Source organism: Canis aureus, chromosome 5 (genome assembly GCF_053574225.1).
Source record: "Canis aureus isolate CA01 chromosome 5, VMU_Caureus_v.1.0, whole genome shotgun sequence".
NCBI classification, from domain to species: Eukaryota; Metazoa; Chordata; class Mammalia; order Carnivora; family Canidae; genus Canis; species Canis aureus.
This window is the reverse complement of record NC_135615.1, coordinates 7,931,288-7,948,504: the sequence shown is the minus strand read 5'-3', so window position 1 is coordinate 7,948,504 and position 17,217 is coordinate 7,931,288. Positions and strand designations below refer to the sequence as shown.

At 39.4% G+C, this 17,217-nt stretch overlaps 1 protein-coding gene and 1 long non-coding RNA gene across 4 annotated transcripts in view; one reads left to right on the top strand and one right to left on the bottom strand.

The window, feature by feature from the left end:
- The window catches only part of PRTFDC1 (phosphoribosyl transferase domain containing 1), a 94,127-nt gene that overhangs the window by 26,706 nt on the left and 50,204 nt on the right, over positions 1 to 17,217 (bottom strand). The window lies entirely within an intron of this gene.
- LOC144313660 (uncharacterized) overlaps positions 12,277 to 17,217 on the top strand; it is an 83,255-nt gene continuing 78,314 nt past the window's right edge. Inside the window, exon 1 of the long non-coding RNA XR_013379285.1 lies at positions 12,277 to 12,426. This is a non-coding gene — a long non-coding RNA (uncharacterized LOC144313660). The remainder of the gene's footprint in view (positions 12,427 to 17,217) is intronic.

Sequence of the window (17,217 nt, the reverse complement as noted above, 5' to 3'; positions counted from 1 at the left end):
GAGTTCTGCTCTCTTGTGTCACTTCTTAGCTCAAAAGATTTCTGAAGATGCATGCTGCAAAATGATGTCTGATTTTGTCTGATTTCTTTTTCCACCCTCAGAGCCAGGCAAGAGGGGCCCTGCATACCACAAACACCAAAACACAAAGACATTTACTTTTTTTCTTTTTCGTCTAATAAGGAAGTTTCTGGAAAATTCTGTAACAGTTTGAGCTAATGAGAATTATGCAACAGGGACATGTGTGCTGAACTGGGCTTTGCTCTCTATCCCCTTGTAGAGTCAGGTTTGTTGTGGGGTGGGGGGGATGGGGAGTATGGTGGTGGAGAAAGGCAAGCCTTTTCTTGGGAAACCAGAAAAAGGGGCTGATATTTCTTCAAGTTGGCGACCCTAAATCACTCAAAGCAGGTGTCTCAGAGACCAAGCTCCCCAGATAACCAGATAACTGTGTTCCCTCTTACCTCTCTACTCAGAAGGTATAGTCTTGGTGGCACCTGAATCAGGAGAAAGAGGCCTGTGGGAGAAGAACCTAGCTGTCCCAACTCCCTGAAGAGCTGAAGTGGGTCAGTCTCTTGTGGGTTTTAGGCAGGTTCAGTCACCACCCAGGAGCTGGTCCTGGGCCCAGCTTATGCCCTGCCCTGCCCAACAGACACAGGCTCTGCTCAGGCTTGCAGCCTGCAGGGATGATGAGTACAGCTCCTTTCATCTCCAGCTCAGGTGATCTGGGTAGAAACATGAGCCCAGCCATGGACAAAGTTATAAAACTTCAAAATATTACATATTTAGAAATATGGTATGTGGATCTGCATTTGTAATTTTGCCTTGGGCCCTGTAAATATTAGAAGCAAGGCTGACTTTGAGAACCATTTCTTAAAAAGAGTTCATTTATTTATTTATTCATGAAAGACAGAGAGAGAGAGAGAGGCAGAGACACAGGCAGAGGGAGAAGCAGGCTCCATGCAGGGAGCCCGATGTGGGACTTGATCCCGGGACTCCAGGATCACGCCCTGGGCCAAAGGCAGGCGCCAAACTGCTGAGCCACCCAGGGATCCCACTTTGAGAATCATTTACTGAACATTTACTAAGTGCCAGGCACTATGCTAAACACATCACTTTTATGAATTCTAACAAAATCCCATGAGGTACCATCCAGCAACCATACTCTTTGGTATTTACCCAACAAGTTGAACATTTATGTCCACACAAAAACTTACACTTGAATGTTTACAGCAGTTTTATTCATAGTTACCAAAACTTGGAAGCAACGGAGATGTCCTTCAGTACGTGAGAGGATAAATAAACTGTGGTACTCCCAGACAATGGAATATCATTTAGTGCTAAGAAAGAAATGAGCTATCAAGCCATGAAAATACATGGAAGATGGTTAAATGCATATTCCTAGCGAAGATGCCAATCTGACAAGGGTATATACTCTATGATTCCAACCATAAAACATTCTGGGAAAGGCAAAACTATGGAGACAGTAAAGATCAGTGGTTTTCAGAGGTTGTGGGGAGGATGCATAAGTGGAACACTTATAAGTGGAACACAGGAGATTTTTAGGGTAGCATAAATACTCTAGGATACCATAATGATGGATATGTGTCATTACACATTTGCCCAAACACATAGTTTTGAGGTGTCAATGTAGGTTGTAACATATGTAACCAGTTGTAACATATGTAACACTCTGGTGAGGGATGTTGATAGTGGGGGAAGCTGTGGGTGTATGGGGTCGGGGGTACATGGGAACTCTCTGTACTTTCCCCTCAATTTTGATGTGAACCTAAAACTGCTCTAAAAAATTAAGTCCATTTAAAAAAAAATCTTATGAGATAACAAGTACTGTTATCATCCCAATTCAAGTAACTTTGCTAAATAACAGTAACAGGTTCCACAATTGGAAAGTGACAGAGCTGGAAACAGGATAAACCTCTGTCTTGCTCCAAAGCCTCCACTGAACTAATACATTCTAGAGTTTTTCTCTAGGGTCTGATCAGAATCTACCTTCATACTATACTTCGTCTCCCCTAGAGGTGTGTGTCATATTCACATGAATCACCCGTACAGACTGTGATCTTGAGGCCTGAGAATCTGCATTCCTAGTGAGCTCCCAGGTGATGGGGAGGGGACAGGTCCCTAGGCCACCTCTCAGTCATCAAGGTCTATGTTCTACCCTGCCAGCTAAGTCCAGCGCACACCTTGCATTTTATCATCGTGTGTCTTATGGATGCTCCCTCCACCCAGAATGTTTTTATGTCACGTCTCTTCTTGTTAAAATCATAACTTTCCTAGACATATAAAGTAAACATCACCTGATCCTCAACCCACCACCACCATCAGCCAGAATTGATTTCTCCCACCAAGGTCTTTCCTTTGCATTAAGCATCAATTCCTGCAGTTCTTGTTATACTACTATTCCTTGCTCATCACCTATGCATCTGTTCACTTTTGCTATTCTAAAGGCAACTTGGGGATAGAGACTTTAGATCTTTCATCTTTGTACGTTCCTTAACACTGAGCAAGCCTTGGATGCAGAATGGAACATGACGTGTTCCCCTTTTCTGTACAGTGAGGACAATAACACTGTTACTGTTATTGTTTGGATTGTGAGATTTAAGTCAAATGTCATATGTAAAGTGCTTTGCCCAGAGTAGGCCCCTGATAAATATTTATTGAATTGGATTTTCCTTCTCTGTTATCCATAAAAGGGAAGGGGGAGAGTGTGGGAGTGAATTAATGACAAAGCCAGGCCTACCTTAAAGTATCTTAATCATATGAATAACTTTATTCACATGATTTTTTTTCTCTCTATCAAGCTCTACTTCACTTTGTTTTGTTTATTAACTTCCAGTCATTCATGTAACTAAAATTTATCAGTATTTATAGAAGGAACCTGGAGTATTATTTCCTGGTTCACATTTTCTATGGAAATCATTGTCTAAAACTCAACATGGCTTACAGACACAAGGAATAAATGTGTCCTTACATCATGGTAAAGTATAAGGTAATGTAACGATACATTTAATGTACATCTATAATCTAGTGGTATGTCCATATAACTCAAAACAACCAAATTTAAAATTAGGTAATGGTTTTCAGGTAACATGATTGTATAAGAAGAAATAATTATGACCAGACACAATGGTTATCTTAACCAATTACTCACCAGGACACCTTGGAAAACTCACTTGATTTCTCATTTACTCCATCTGAAAAATGGGGATAATACTGCCTGCCTTACTTGCTTCCCAGAATTCATGTCAAGAACAAATAGGTTGCCAATGCTTGCAAATGCTACAAAAAATAGAGCATACTTTTTATGTGCAAAAATGCACTAACAATATCCTCAGCCACAATACAAAGCTAGAGGGAAAAGGCAATTTATATGAAATACAAAGAAAGTAGAATACCAAATGTCAAGCATTTCATTTACTATTACTATATATTAGGTTTATAGTTTTGCGCCAACTTCTCCAGGTATCTAATGAGACATGAGCATTACGTGAGAAGGTTCGAGAGCAGAATGCTTCTAAGGTCACCTTTTATTTTTCAGAATAAGAAAAGATGGTTTATGTGATGTAGGCATGTTGATTGGCAGTGCAGGCTTGCAAATTCCTTCAGTATTAAGTCATGTCTTCAAAACTGGGTGGAGCGCTGAGTTATTAAATTTTTTCTTTGCCTCTGGAGGCCAGGGCTTGGAAGTAGCTGAAGACTACATGTGAACTGAGCTGGGTGGTCTCGGGAAAATTCTGTGTAAACAGCGTTGCTCATCTAAAAGTAGCACAATACCCTGCACATCTGTCTGTCCATATTATACAAACAGAATCTGGACTCCATTAATGTGCCTGAGGAATAAATTATTCTCTAATAAATATTTTTATAATCACAGTGGAAAGGAAGGGTCTAGGACAGCAAAGGAAATGAGACTCTGCTGTACCAATTTGTTGGCGGAAGCCTGGAAGAAGAATGGGAGAAGGGAGTAGACCACAGCTGTGTCTGACTTAAAGTGGGCATGCCTTCTTTAAGATGGGAAAGGTGGGGTTCCATATAGACTAAGGTACAGGAGAGTACCTTATACTATACTTGCCATTGAGGAATGCCAGATCACCCAGGGAAGGTGGCTTTTGCTCTTAGGTCCTACCAGACGATCAAAGAAGAACTCAATGACGCATCCAACTAAGGCTGTAGACCCGACAACCTCTGTGCCCCAAAAGTCAGAATGGCCACATGAGGTGGCCTGACAGAGCCAGCAGCCATGGAACAAGGCACGTGGGCTGTTGCTTATGCATCCACATATTACTAATGCATAAATACCTACTCTTCTCTCTTTACGCTCATCAAGTATTTGTTGTCATTGGCTGATGACACCAGGGCCTTTGTTTTGTAAGAGTAGCAGGAGAAGTTGTCTGAGTCAGAGATGGCAGGAAAGAGAGAAGAGGAAGCTGGAGGCTGATATGACCACTGTTCTCTGTCTGGTTCCTTTGACTGCATTTGAGCCCTGATGTTGGAGGACTGAACTGCTTTCATTAGAGGCTACGATTCTAGGAAGAGTCAAAGGTCTGAAGCAGGGCACATTCACAAATGTTTGGGGGCCCTGCCTCTGTGAAAAATCTAATCCTGCCCTGGTACCCACACTGGCACAGACACAGGCACTCACAACAGGCACCGTTAGCAGTGGCCTCAGTACCAATCCTAAGAAGGGGCTTCTCAGGAAGAAACCCTGAAAGCAGGTACTGGAGCAGGGCCTGGCAGAGTAGGTGGCAGATGGTCTGTAGTAACTGCAGCTGACAGACTGACTTATAGACACATGTAAGGATGCCCTTGTGAACTCAGAAATAACTGAAGAGTAAATTCTTAACTGGGCAGGTGGGAAACGTGTAATCCCAACTCAGTGCACTTTGGCATACTCATACCTGGATCTACTTTTTTAGTTAGTGACTGGTAGTGCTAAAGGTGAAAGCTGCATAGAGAATGATATTTGGGTTTTAGAAACTTCGAATATTTATTTGGTATTTATATAACCTCCCTCTGATTACATCAAATTCATTTGCTGTCAAGTTCACAATGTCCTTCACATAACGGAGTTCATGAAACTGTTTCCTATTATGGCACTTTGGTTTTTTATTTAAAAATTTTAAGGGAGTGATTTTTGTTGTTGTCGTAGTTTTAAAATCTCATTGTATTTTGATAAGTCCCTGTGACTTCTGCTGCTTGCCAAGATGGAATAACAAAGACCAGATTTATCCTCTTTCCTTAAAAAAAAAAAAAAAAAAAAAAAAAAAGCAAAATGTGGGCAACAACAGTTTCAAGACACTGGATGTCAGGCAACAAAGAAGAGCAATCTCTGAGATGGGAACAAATGAAGTGGATCCTAGGACTGCCTAGTTAACTGTCTTGGTAGAGTTTTCAGGCCATAGCATAGGGAAGGAGAAATGGTGGGGCCTGGGAGACTGAGTGGAAAGGATGTAGCTGAGCATCCTGGAAGAACCTGACAGCCATTTCTCAGGACAGGATACCAGAGGGAAGGCCTGCAGAAGGAGAATCAGCAGCTCTACAGATACAGATGAAGAATCTACCTGATGCCAAGGAAAGAACCATCTAAATGGATTAGAAGGAACAGTGCCCAACATAAACAGGGCCAGGAATAGTGCCTGTCCCCACCAGAAAGGGAAATCCCACAATTGATGGGGAGTTACGTAGAGTATTCTGGAGGATCTTGCCTCAGTGGTGAAGCATTACTAGCCCTAGCACGAGGTTTGCTCTGGACCCACCTAACAAATCATAAATATATGATTTGAAATGATCTAACTGCTTCCAAGTAACAACTACATCTCAAAATAAGGCTCAAGAATATATAAGGGAATAAAAAAAATTACCCAGCCATAAACAAACGAAAAGATGCTCCTCATTACTAATCATAAGAGAACAGCAAATCAAAACTACAATGAGATATCACCTCACAACCGTTAGCATGGCTACTATCAAAAAACCAGAAAATAACAAGTGTTGATGAGGATGTAGAGAAACTGGAACCCTTCTACATTCTTAGTGCAAATGTAAAATGGTGCACCCTCCTTAGAAAACAATGTGGTGGTTCCTCAAAAAATTAAAAATAGGATTACCGTGTGAAACAGCAATTCTACTTCTGGGTATATATCCAAAGGAACTGAAAGCAGAATGTTGAAGAGATATTTGCACACTCCAGTTCACTGCAGCATTATTCACAACAGTCAAGAGGTAGAAATAACCCAAATGTCCAACAGTGGATAAACAAAATGTGGTATATGGATATAATGGAACATTATTCAGCCTTAAAAAGAAGAAAACTTTGTCATATGCTGAAACATGGATGAACCTTGAGTTATGCTAAGCAAAGTAAGACAGTCACAAAAAGACAAATACTGGTAGCTTCCACTTATTTGAGGTGACTAAAGTAGTCACAATAATAGAAATAGAAAGTAGAACTGTGGCTGCCAGGGACTTGGGAGAGGAGGAAATGGGTGAGTTGTTCAGTTTCACAGAGTTTCAGCTTTGCAAGATAAAAATTTCTAGAGGTCTCCTACCAACAAAGTGGAATACTGCACACTTAAAAATTATTAATATGGCAAGTTTTATGTGTTTTTTATTTTTTCAAATAATTGTGTTTATTTAAGAAATTCATCACACCATAAGGTACAATTCAAAGTGTTTGACATCTAATGAAAAATTCTTAGGCACAGAAAGAGGCAGGAAAATGAAGAAAATAAAAATCAATTGAAACCAACCAAGAACTGATCCAGATGTTAGAAGATAAGGACATTAAAATAGTTCTTAGAGTTGTATTCTGTATGCTCAAAACCTTAGAGACTTGGAAGATATAAAATTTTTAAAAGACACAAATGGAGCTTCTAAAGATGAAAAGTAAAATATCTAAGATGAAAAATGCATGAGTGTGGTGGGCATAATTCTAAGATGGTGCCAGGACTCCCATCCTCTGGTATACACATCCTTGAGTGTGAAAGAAACCGTGAATATGAAGGAATATCACTCCTACACTTATGTTATCATATATGGCAACAGGAATTTTTCAGATGTGATTAAAATCCCCAATCAGTGCATTTTAGCTAAACAAAAGGGAGATGACCCAGGTAGGTCTGAGAACTCAGAGGAGTCCATCAAAGAAATAGGAAGCTTGCTGGCTTTGGGAAGCAGACACACATTCTGCTGGCTTTGTGAACAGCTGGCTTTGTGAACTGCCACGCTGTGGAGAAAGCCAAGTGGCAGGGAATAGGGGGCAGTCCCCAGTAGGTGAGGACTGCCCACCACTGATAGCCAGAAAGAAAGTGAGACACTTCACTTGCAGCCGTGAGGAAATGAATTCTGGCAGCAACCTGGAGGAGCTTGCAAGGGTGTATTTCCTGAGCTGGCTTTATAAGGATGCATCCAGTTGACAACCTTGGGAGACCCTGAACATCCTGGCACCAGACTCCTGACCCTGACAATGTGGGATCACAAATGTCTGTTGTTTTAATCTGTTAAATTTGTAGTGATTTGTCATGCAGCAATAGAGAACTCATACAGATGACAAGATGAATGGCAGACGAGATACTGTCGGAGAAATGATTAGTGAGCTTGAAAACAGCAATAGAGAGTGCCCCAAATGGAACACATAGACAAAAAACAATTTTTAAAAGGTAAAAAGATCATCAATGAGCTGTGGAGCAACTTTAAGATATGGCCTAAATGACATGTCTGTAGAGCTCTTGAGAATGGGAGGTGGTGAAGAAAATTATTAGAAGAAATAATACCTGAAAATCTCCAGGTTTGACTAAATATATACACCCACAGATCCAAGAAGCTTAACAAAATCCAGGTACAAGTCATATGAAGAAAACGACACCAAAGCATGAAAATAATCATGACAATGTAGCTCTGGTTAGAAACAATTCAAGTGAGAAGATAATGGCACAACACATTTAAAGTACTGAAAAAAGACTGCCAATCTAGACTTCTGTACCCAGCAAAATTATCATTCAAAAACCAGGAATGAGGGGCGCCTGGGGGCGCTGAGTCCATTTAGCATCCGACTCTTGACTCTGGCTCTGGTCATGACCTCAGGGTCATGAGATCGAGCCCTGCAAAGGGCTCTGCGCTAGGCATGGAGCCTGCTTAAGACTCCCTCTCTCCCTCTTCCTTTGCCCCTTCCCTCAATGTGTGCTCTCTCTCTCTCCAAAAAGGGTGGTGATATAAAAATGGTGTCAGACATACAAAAGCTGAAGTAATTCATCAGCAGCAGAACTACACTGGAGAAAAAGTTAAAGGACAAACTGCAAGCAGGAGAAAGATGATCTGAAAAGGAAATATGGGTTTGCACAAAGGATGAGAATGACTAGATATGGTTAAGTACATAAATAAGTAGAAAAGATTTTTTACATTTTGTATTGAAACCTTGGTACTGAAATCTTTTAAAAAAGTACACTGTCAATTTTGGAATAATTGCAAATTTAAAGAAAAGTTGCAAAGTTAGTAGAAAGATTTACTGTATACCCTCTACAAAGTTCCTTCTATTGTTAACATATTAGATAGCTGTGGTCTATCTGTCACAACTAAGGAACCAGTATTATTATATTACATTAACTAAACCCTCAAGTTTATTTGGAGATCAGTAATGTCCTTTATCTGTCTCCCATTCAGGATACCACATTATATATAGTCATCATGTCTCTAGCCTACTCTGGCCTTAACTATTTCTCAGAATTTCCTTTTTTTGTGACCTTGACAGTTTTGAGGAGTGCCAGTCAGATGTTTTGTAGAATGTTCCTCAGTTTAGGTTTGTGAGATATTTTTCTCATAGTTAGACTGGATTATGGGTTCCTGACAAGATGATCACAGAGTTGAAATGGCATTTTCATTAAATTATACCAAGGGTACATGCTATCAACATGACTTGTCACTCATGATATTAACCTTGATCACCTGGTCAGGAAATTGTTTGCTAGGTTTCTCCACTACCCAGTGACTCTTTTTTCCTCTGCTTTCTATATTCTGCTAAGTCACTAAGCACAGCCTACACTCAAGGGATGGGGAATTTATCTCCTTCTCTTGGGAAAGGGGTGTCTACATAAATTACATAGAATTTTTGGAGTCCATCTTATTTTTTCAAATATGGATGTGCATAGGTATGAAATGCATCAGGAAAAGTAACTATGTGAATGTACATAAGACTTAGTTTCTTATTATTTACATTCCCTTAAAAGAATTATCTTTAAATGAAAATTTAGAAAGTAATAATATATTGTGGCATTTATAACACATGTATTAGTAAAATACATGATAACAATAGTGTGAAGTCCAGAAGTGTAAAAATGTAAATATATTATTATAAGGTTCTTATAACCATAGATGAAATGGTATATTACAACTTCAAGGTAGACTGTGGTAAGTTAAAGATGTTTCTATAAATGCCGAACAACCACTAAATTAAAAAAGAACTCAGAGTTTGGGCTAGTTAGCAAACAGAGGCGATATATCAGAATCACAAAAAATAATGAAATGAAAAGAAGGCAGAAAATAGTAAATGATGGGGAGAAATAACAAGATGACAGATTTGAACCATATCGATAATCACATTGAATATATATGGTATCCACATCACAAGTAAAAAACAAACGGTATCACATTGGCTACATGCTGCCTTCAAGACACCAGCCTCTGCATATTAAGAAACAAATAGGGTAAAAGTAAAAAGCAAAAAAAGAAAAGAAAAATATATAACATTAGTATTCATTAAGGAAATACAAATTAAAACACGATGAGACACCTCTTTTCCTTTGAATGGGAAAAATTAAAAACTATATCAAGTGTTGGTGAGGAGATGTGAAATGGTACAGCCAATTTGGAAAACAATTGAAAGGTTTTTAGAAAATTAAACATGCATCTACTATAACATCCAGCCATTCACCCCTAATTATTTATTTATTTTATTTTTATTTTTTAAAATTTATTTATTTATTTATTTATTTATTTATTTATTTATTTATGATAGTCACAGAGAGAGAAAGAGAGAGAGAGGCAGAGACATAGGCAGAGGGAGAAGCAGGCTCCCATGCACCGGGAGCCCGATGTGGGATTCGATCCTGGGTCTCTAGGATCGCGCCCTGGGCCAAAGGCAGGCGCCAAACCGCTGCGCCACCCAGGGATCCCCCTAATTATTTATTTAAGTAAAAAAAAAATCCTATGTCCACACAAAGACCTGTTACAAATATTCATAACAACTGTATTTGTGGTAGTCCCAAACTAGAACCTACCCACATGTCCATCAACAGGTGCCAAGTAGATGGGTTCAAAGAAGGCTGCTGAGCACAGGAGGTGGAATGAATGTGTGTGAATGAATGCCCAGTAAGATGCCTACGCTAATACGCTAAGTTGCTGGGCCCACATGTGCCTGTAAAGATGCTTATTGATTGACCATTTTCAAAGAGGCTTTCACATCAAGTTAAGTTGTTTTTTTTTTTTTTTTTAGGAGAGCTCATTTTTAAAAAAAATCAATACACATATTTAATGAATGTTAAATATTTACCCTCTACTGTAGCCAAAATTCTAGGCATTCACTCCAAGTCTTCTAATCCCATTGCCACCATAGAGACCAAGTCAAACTTCTTTCCAATATGCCTTTTAAATCCACTTCAAGTCACTAGTGTTCTGATTAAGTCACTTCTTAAAACTTCCAGCCTCCTTCTCTTTACTCACCACCATCTCTCTCTTCTGCACATTCACCCCTGACTCTCATCTGCTCAGATTGGCTATGCACTATTATTTTTACCCCCTACAGTCAAAATAAATCCTCTTCTCTTCCCATTTATCTGTTGCTGGGGCCAATAAGTGATGGAGCTGTGTGGTTCCATGCTCATATGCCCTGCAAGCACACCTAATTCAACAATTGAAATTTAAAGATGAATTGTGGGTGCTGTAAGTACACTTCTCCACAAGTAGAAAGGGACTGAGGTATTTCAGGAGGTAGGTGGCAATAAGAGCAAATTCTTCACTAGAAAATTGACATTTCAGGTTTTATTAAAGCATTAGTTATTTCTGGAGCAGTAAAGACCTAAAAGCAAATTTTGCCACCACTGGCTCCATATTAAGGCTGCATTAGTGAATTCTCAAACCTGCCACACAGAACACTGATTTCTGTAATTCCAGTTTTCATATGGCTGAGAGAAAAGGGAAAAGGAGTTTCCAAATTCTCTTAAAACCCTGGGATTTAGCTATCAATAGAAAATAAAATCCACCTAAACTCTGATCATTACAGCATCTGTCTTTGTAATGACAAGTCTGGCTACCAGGAACATGGAAATAGCACATCCCATATGACATAATATTACATATTTGAGAAAGAAACCTCACATAAAAATCAACCACAACTTTCAAAAATACAATACAGTATTCTTATTAACTATAGTCACCATGTTGTACATTGCATCATGTTAAGAGAGTAGATCTTAAAGGTTCTCATTACAAGAAAACAAATTTGTAACTATTTGTGCTGATGAGGCTAACTAGACTTATTGCGGCAATCATAAAAACAAAAAAATTTAGACGCAATTCAAGAGAGTATCCAAACAACAACAAAGTTTTAAAGTCTTTATTTATTTATTTGAAAAGACAGAGAGAGGGGGGTGGGGGTAGGGGAGAACAGAGGGAGAGAATCTTTAAGCAGACTCCCTGCTGAATATGGAGGCCCATGCCGGGCTTCATCATCTTATGGCCCTGAAATCATGATCTGAGCTAAAACCAAGAATCAGATGCTTATGCAATTGAGTCACCCAGGAGCACCTAAAAAAAGTTCTTAAAGAGAAGAGCCCATGTTTCAATAATCAGATTACCATTTTAATAAAGTTTTGGAAATACTTATTTTTTATAACTAGAAGAATATATTTCATTAACTTACAATATTAATAGCCAACCTTATTGTGATAGATACTGTGTTGGGTTTTACCTACTTTATTTCATTTTCTAGATGAGAAAATGGCATCTTAATTAAACAGCTGTTCCAAACCCACTCAGTAGTTGGTGGGGCCAGACAGAAACCCAGGCCTGCTCATAGCAAAGTCCTCACATTTGACCATTATGTTGAACTTCAGGGAAATGATGCAGTATCAACTTGGCAATGTTAATGGCAGTGGTGCTCAAAAACAAGGGCCTGACGATTCCTACTTATCATGTCTATTAATAATGTGATAGATTCAAGACAGAAGGAAGTGCAGAAACTGCTTGTCTCCTGATAATGTCATTGTGGCCCGCAAAGGAAGTATTAAAATAGGGCTGCTCTGCTGGCTCTTTGGCTATTGGAACCACCGCTTAAGCTGTGAGTCATGCTCTTGGACCTCTGCCTCTGTGGACGCTGACTGCTCGATCTTCACTTAGAAACTCTCCTGGAGAGGAGGCAAGGTGGGTGTTGCTCTATCACGGGCTTGTGTAGTCATGGGAGTGTAGTGGTTTCTTTCCCATGTTATGCAGTTCAGAGTTCTGTGAAAGCACAGTGGAGCGAATGTAGACTTGTAGATGAGGCAAAGGGGCCGACACCCACATCCCACTCTACTTAGCCCAAAGAATACTGTAGCTCCACTTTTGAGGTTTTATGGCAGATATCACTTAAAACATTTCAGTGCTGAAAACACATTTCAAAACCACCAGCCTACTGGGAAACAACATAGCATGGTGGTAAAGATCATGGCTTTGGAGCTTGACAATGTGGGTTCAAGTCCAGGTTCTACCATTCCTGGACCATGTGCTCACAGAGCAACTTAATCCACCCCATCTGAACCCCAAATACATCCTGGCTTAGAATAGGCATCAGGAAATGGTCGTTATTAACACTACCATCTGTCCCATTAGAGGATGACGAACTAGAGGGGAATCAGGTTAAAATCCAGAAAGAGAAGAAAAAATGCCTAATGCTTTTCTTTATAAAAGAAAAACTTGGGGCCTGGCTCCCCAGACAGGCCCGCCTGTGCTATATCTTCTAATTGTAAAACTGAATACCACTGTAGAGAATACTCAATCCCTTTCCTGTTATAAATGTGAAAACTGAGATCCAGGGAAGTTGTGATTTGTACCAAGGTTAAATTAAAAACCTATAGCCTATAAGCCATTCTGTTTCTATCTCCAAATAGGTTTTCTTTCTTCCTTCTGGAAATCTCTAAATTTTCTTACTCAAATAAATAAAGTAGTTTTCTATACATGGAGGGGCGGGGGTTGGTGCTCATGTGACATTAGGGAAAAGGTATAACACTGGACAAAAAGGGAAAGAAAAACCTTAAAACGTAGGAGAAATAGAGTTGGGACTGCTTCCCCACCATATATATATATTTAAATATCATTATTATTGATATAATAGGTTAAGGTAAGATTGCATTAAGGCATATTGATTTTCACTTTTAAATCAGTCTGTGTTTTTCATAGATATGTATTTATATATATATAAATGTAAATGGATTAAAAATTAAAATCAATATATTTTTAAAATATTTTATTTATTGGGGCACCTGGGTGGCTTAGTGGGTGGGCATCTACCTTTGGCTCGGGTCGTGATCCCAGGGTCCTGGTATAGAGTTACACATCAGGCTCCCTGCAGGGGAGCCTGCTTCTCCCTCTGCCTACGTTTCTGCCTCTCTCTCTCTCTCTGTGTTTCTCATGAATAAATACATTCAAAAGATTTTATTTATTCATTTGAGAGAGAGTAAGAGGAAGGGCAGAGGCAGAGGGAGAAGCAGATTCCCCACTGAACAGCAGGCTTGAAGTGGGGCTCAATCCCAGGGTCCTGGGATGATGACCTGAGCCAAAGGCAGATGCTTAACTGACTGAGCCACCTAGATGCCCTAAAATCAATATGCTTTAATGAAATCTTTTGATATATTAGGATAGATCCAACTATATTAATTTTTTTCACATAATAATTTTCAGACCACTGGATACTAGATCAACATATACTTAATCAAAAAATAAAGTGAAAATAGTTCCCTCCTTTCTTTCTTTTATTGCATGGACAGTGAAAATCTCAAGCATCGGCTAACTCTTTGGCCCTATCACACTCATGCCATGTATGCACAAAAGGGGCTTTTGGTCCTGGACAAGAGCAGCAGAGAAGTCAACAGTGTGTGCTCTAAAGGATGCTTCCCCTAGTTTTTAATTATGAGACATGGCCTGTCTTCACTTGGGGACTCTTCTTGAGAATCCCAGAGTTCACAAGTTCAACTTCTGATAATATAATGCTAGTTTTAGCCTGCTGCTAATGGAAGGGAGTGCAAATGCACCCTATTTGGAATCACTGCAAAGGAAAAGAGAAAGTGTGTCATTCAGTCCTTTGTGAGAGCACTGGGCGGTCAAATATTGCAAATGCTTTGGAAAAGGATGACGTGGAAGAGTCCTGAAAAGTGCCTCTGTGAAATCCAAGGTCATTCCAGCTCCATAGCAAAAGAACAAACTATTGTGAGTGCATTAAAAAAAATTTGAGAGCAATATGAGCCAAAGAAAGTCTCCTCCTTAGGGTCAGTTTCTCTGCCAGTAAAAGGGCTTTCCCATCCCCCTCAATCACTAAGTCTAAATGTAACAAAACCCAACAAAATAAAGCAAAAGTGCTCCTGCTACCTGCAATCATCTCTTAGGCTGCTTACTTGATGGTTTCTCTTCTCCTGCTCTCAGCATGAAGAGTGTTGTTGGTATTTTGGATCAAAATTAGGCAACGTGATATTTTGACAAAACCCTCTGATGGCAGGAAACTCTGTTAGCATTTTGATAGAGTGAGTCAGGCAGCGGCCAAGCCTTAGTACAGTGATAGGAGCGCCACCAGCATGATGCTTTAAAATGTAACAGAAATCCAGGACTTCTTTATAGAATGACCTGCTTTTCCCAAGAAGTGCAAACTGAAAAAACAATGAGTTAGTGCTTTTTGCTATAAAAATTGAGAAACATATTAAAGAAACAGAATGATCATATCCCAAGGTGGTGACAGCTGAAAAAAACACACACTTGCATAGACGCTTTTGGAAATACACATTAAATACAAATGTTTGTGACGGAAATCTGGTGCTAATGTATCAAAAGCTTTCAGAGAAATGTATAGAGAACAAACTGGTGGTTGCCAGAGATGAGGTGGCTGGGGGAATGGGTGAAATAGATGAAGGAGATTAAGAGGACACTTATGGCGATGAGCACTGAGTAATGTACAGAATTATTGAATCATTATACTCTATACTCTAACTATACTTGAATTACAAAAAAGCTTTTAGGAAGATCTGGTGACAACATATCAACATATCAAAAGCTTTCAAAGTATACCCTAATGAGACAATCCAAGACATATAAAGCATTTTATGAATAAGGAGGTTTATCACACCTTATTTATGGTGCAGTAAATTTTAAGGATCTAAATCCAGTAAGAGAGGATTACTTGAAAACTGTGAATATATTCAGATGGTGGGATTCTTCCTTGCATTAAAAGTGATATTATAGGGGCACCTGGGTGGCTCAGTGGTTCAGCATCTGACTTTGGCTCAGGTCATGATCCTGGGGTCCTGGGATCAAGTCCTGCATCCTCCCCTGAGGGGAGCCTGCTTCTCCCTCTGCCTGTGTCTCTGCTTCTCTCTCTCTCTCTCTCTCATGAATAAATAAAATCTTTTAAAAATTTTTATAAAAATTTTAAAAAGTACTCAGGATTTTCTCAACTACAAGTGATGGGTACCCCAACTGAACTAATTTAAACAGGAAGATGATTAATTGAAAGGAAGCGCTGAACAACCAAATTTAGGAAGGTAGGACATGGGGCAGTTTGAAGAATGGTGAGACTCTAGAACCAGGGACTCAGAGGGCCTTAGGACTCTCCCTTTCTCTGTCTTCTGCTTCCACTCTTTCTCTAGCCTGACATCTTAACAACCTCTTCACCCAAGAGAAAAGGATTTTTCCTTCTAAACTGAACTGTGAAAAATTCCATATAAGACTTAACTGGTCTGGCTTGGATCACGTGTCGGTCCCTTGGACCAATCATTATGGCCAAGTATACCTGAGATGCAGGGATTAGCCTGCTTTGTGTCAGATATCTACCCTTAGGTCAACAGATGTGATCAAGGGGGCAACCTGGACCCTCTATGAGAGTAGTGAAGTGGATGGAATTACATAATCAGGGCCACGGATGTAATTGCCAGAGGCTGGGGAGCCACACTAATTTGTCTCCCACAACTTCAGTTGATAATATATGATAATCACATTGATAATATGATTTGTCAGTGCTTTCCACAGTAGTTTGTCCTGATCTTTTTGGGAGGTTAAAGAGTATCTTTGTCTTACCTTTTTTTTTTTTTTTTTTTTTTTAAGAAAAGGGATTCCTTTGTGACTGTGTGGTTGGGAAGTGCTCTGGGATAAAGGGCATCGGGTAAGGGTTGCACTGTTGGAGCTGTGCATAACTATGCCCAGCTACATTGTTTGAGTGGGATCGGATAGATGAGCTGCCATCACTGACAAAAGACTTCATATCTGCCACAGAACTTAGTGGGTAAGAAGTGGTCATGGGAAACAGCCATTTATCTGTTACATAGAAATCCAGTACAGTATTTCTAAAACGTGCTGATTTCTGACTAACCAGAAATGAACTCTATTATGCTATCATTAGAGATGCCATATGTGAACCATATACTTGAGAGAGAGAAAGAGAAAGAGAAATACACGAGAGCCTTTAAAAATCCAGTATCTCAAGACAATGGAGACAGATGACTATGACAAATGATGCTTATTTTAAACATGTTCCCACAGCAGTGAAATTCTCTAATTCTGCTTGAGAATAACCAACAATGTTGTGGGAAGTATTCTGAATTAGACAGCAAGGTTGCTTTGATGGATTTTCTTTAGTACACAGATGTAGTTATCTGTGGACCCCCTAAAGGGATTTAGGAAGCAAGCAAAGATGGATTGAAAATGAACTCACAAATTTTTTTTTAATGGAGAAAGTAGTAAATGTGTAGAGACTGCTAGCTGGTGAAGGTTTGAATATTAATCAAAAGGAACTTTAGTTGTTGCTTATTGTCCATTACTAGGCATAATTCCAGAGCACCCAATTGACTGATGCAACCTAGTTCTCCCTTACGAAAACCACAAATTAATTTAATATCATTTATCATACCGCTAAATTGAGAGAACTTAAATATTTGCCTCTTTAGAGTTTCTTTCCAAATATAAACTCTTGTGAAC